Here is a 3,544-nt window from a genome sequence, read left to right on the forward strand (position 1 = left end):
GGGGGGGGGGGGGTGAATTAAATTCTTTTAGTCAACTACCTGTGATTTTTAGTCGACTTTCCTGCAAGTATAGAGATAAACAATAATGATAATTTGTAATAAATAAAAGAAATGGGAAGGTTTGATACTGGTTCGGCTCACCAATGTGGTGCCAAGTCCTTTCACCTTGGTTTCAAGGGTTTTCCTCAAGAGCTTTTGGGAGATCTTTGTGTTACAACAATTCAAAACTTGATCATGTGTGATATGCAAATCAGATTTCTATCTTAAGACTACCTCAACTTGTATACCTACACTCTGATACTTTGTTTTTCTTTTCTTTTCAATTGTATCACTCACGTGTTTATAAAGCTTTATGAAAGATAAAAGAAAATTGATTGCTAAGCTCTAGCGAAGTTGCGTAATCTTCTTGGTCTTCTAAAGTATTCATATATAGGCTAAGTATTGAGGCATATTTTAGCTCTATTGGAAAACCCAAGGGAGTTTCATTCAATCAACGCTTTTGTAATGATACCTTGATTGAGAAAGATTTTATCTTTGATTTGATATACCATTTCTGCCTTGAATTAGAAGTTGGCGAGTGACTAGTTGTCTCCTGCTGTCTTTCATGATCTTTATTTATTTCTTTTCCAGTGTATGATTTCACTTACTTTGTTGGTGCAATTTTCATTCCAATAGTGAGATTGAATTTTCGTGATCAGTGAGTTGATCACTGTTGATTTTCCTTTCCATTGATACTTTGATTTTTCTTTTTGATTTCTTGTGAAATAATATGTGATTGATTCAGTATCCGTAGTGACTGCATACTTCCGGATTTATTGCGCCGTGGTTTCTCCTTGATTTACTTGATTTGTCTGCGTCTGAGTGACTTCCTTGTTTTCCTGTCATTATTCAAAATATACCAAGTTAACAATCTCCCCCTTTTTGATAATGATAACTTTCAATTCATGATATTTAATTTTACTTCCTTGTTAATTTGTAACTCCCTTGTATGTTTGCTCCCCCTTGCGCTATGTGATAATTGATAATTGATATGTAACTTGTCTCCCCCTTTAGCATGATCAGAAAGGGAAAATAGAAAGTAAAAGAAGCACAAAAAATAGACCAAACCAAGAGAGAATAGACAGAGATTTAGTGTTGAGGACAGCGCCTCAATATTAATGTCAAAAAATAGAAGAGGAGACACAACTCCAACAGTAGTCTTAAACAAAAGATAAAGAAGAACAAAACCCAAACTTAACTTTTACCGAGGAAATACTTAAGAATATTGAGCACATTCCTACATAAATTGCCATACGATCGCTCCACGTTTCTGGAGAAGTTGGAGTAAGATGTGTGCACAGTTACAACCAACTCATTGTGAGCTGAGCCAACTCCAGATTTGATACAGTCAATTCCTTTGAGAATAGTGTTAACAGAGCGAACTACCTCTTTTTTAAGTCCTTCAACTTCCAATCGTAGTTTTCCAATATCAGTGTTAGAGTCCTAGTGTAGCTGGAGAACCTTCCCTATATTGTCCTGCAATACCTGCATGTGAGTTTCCAACCCATCCAATCTTACCTTGATTTTGTTAGCCTCTTGGAGAAGCAGAGTAAAATTGTATGCTGAGATACGAGTTGCTTTTGGAGTATCAGCTCTTTGTTGCACAGACTCCTTCTTATACCATTTAGCATCAATAAGAACATAACCCATGCCGGAGAAGGTGAGAGTGTCATATGTGGCATCAATAAGAGTCAGTTTGTACGGAGAGAGATCCACAAGGGAGTCGACTATGATGCGCAAAATTAACAAACTATATGGTAGACTAGCAGAGAAGTTACTTTCTGCAGATCTTTCCACCATGTATTCACAGAGCCACATTGCCCAGTTGATGCGAAACTTTCTCAGAAGACAGTAAAGCACATAGACATCTTTGTTTGAGATATTACTGAGTGAACCCTACCGAGGATTGAGAGTGGTGGCCACTATGTTAGCGAGGATGCAGTTCTCAAAGCCGAGAGAAAGGGACCAAAGTTGGTAACATCAACACCACATTTAGAAACAAACAATTTAGCATTATCCAAAGAAGTTACAAAATTTTTAGGCCATAAATTATCATGCATGAAGGGAATATCACCAGAGAACTCAGAGCAAAACACATCTTTAAACATAGAATAATTTAACACAATACGATTCCCTGAAACAACGGTTTCCCATTCGCCATTATCAGGAGATATCCTAAGACTTGCATAAAAAAGACACACAAGTTCTTCAAAAAATTCAAGCCCACATAGACAAGTAACAGAGACAACTTTAGAGCACGAAAGAACGAACTTACCGTGCAGTGAAAGGCTTCAAGTTGTTGAAAGTTTACTACTCGTCCAGGTACAATCGGACGCTTGGAGAAAGCCACATAACATATTTTGTGTTCCAAACCCCAAAACTTCAGAGAGTCTTCATCAGAGAAAGTACCAGGAAGCGTCGGACGAGGTTTCTTTTATTTCTTGTTTTTTTCTGTAGAGGGACACTTTTTGGTTGAGGGAGAAGAGTCAAATGACTCTGCCTCTGAGGAGTCAAAGGAGATGTAATCGATTTTGAAAGAACTTGTAGGAGAGAGGGGAACATTCTTCAGGGCGGCCATGGATCTAGTACAAGTCATTTGGAGAGGAGGAAGGGAGAGAAAGAGAGAAACAAAGAAGAAAGAAGAGGAGAGAAATTGATAGGAGGGGAGAAGAAGAGAATAATAAAGGAGAAGGGGAGAAGGAAATGTCGTCTGACTTATGGAAAGACAGATGTGACTGAAGGGAAAAGTCAGGAAGCGTATGGGGAATAGGAAAGGACGGTAGAATTAAAAAAGGAACAAAAAATAAGAAAAACATAATTATATGGAAAAATAATATATACCAATTAAGAAAAATATACGACAATTTGCAATTAAGGACAGTAAATAAGAATAAGCATTAAATATGGTGCAATTAGATACTGAACAAGGTGAAACCAAGACAATTTTTATGAAAACAAAATCTTTCTTCAAGAAGGGGTTTTGTAAAGATGTCAGCTAATTGATTTTCTGAATCAACAAATTCAAGAAAGAAATCACCATTTTCAACATGATCGAGAATAAAATGATGCTTAATGTCAATATGTTTAGCTCAAGAATGATGCACAATATCTTTAGAAAGGCTAATAACACTGGTATTATCGCAAAATTAGGTACCCCTTCAAAGGATAATTGTAATCAAGTAACTCCATAAAAGCTGAGTACCACAACTTCCTACAACCAGGTATTCAGATTCGATAGTCGATAGTGCCACATATGTTTGTTTCATACTATGCCAGGAAATAAGAGAATTTCCTAAAAATTGACATGTTCAACTAGTGCTTTTCTTGTCCTTTTTATCGCCTGCAAAATCAGCATCTGAGCATCCAATGAGATCAAAATTTTTAGAAAAAGGATGCCATAACCCCATAACGGAGGTTCCAATAAGATATCTTATGATACGTTTCACAGCCGTGAGATGGGATTCTTTCGGAGCTGATTGGAATATAACGCACTTGCAGAAGCTGA

At 36.8% G+C, this 3,544-nt stretch overlaps 1 long non-coding RNA gene across 2 annotated transcripts in view; it reads right to left on the minus strand.

Moving 5' to 3' along the window:
- The window catches only part of LOC107024249, a 4,190-nt gene extending 1,386 nt beyond the window's left edge, over nucleotides 1-2,804 (minus strand). Inside the window, exons 1-2 of one of the 2 annotated variants that reach the window (XR_003579566.1) lie at nucleotides 512-2,804; nucleotides 1-61 (exon numbers count right to left, since the gene is read on the minus strand). This is a non-coding gene — a long non-coding RNA (uncharacterized LOC107024249). The remainder of the gene's footprint in view (nucleotides 62-511) is intronic. The other variant, XR_003579567.1, reaches the window with a different exon arrangement.
- Between the last annotated feature and the right edge of the window lie 740 nt (nucleotides 2,805-3,544).

This window comes from Solanum pennellii, chromosome 7 (genome assembly GCF_001406875.1).
Source record: "Solanum pennellii chromosome 7, SPENNV200".
In the NCBI taxonomy this organism is placed as follows: domain Eukaryota; kingdom Viridiplantae; phylum Streptophyta; class Magnoliopsida; order Solanales; family Solanaceae; genus Solanum; species Solanum pennellii.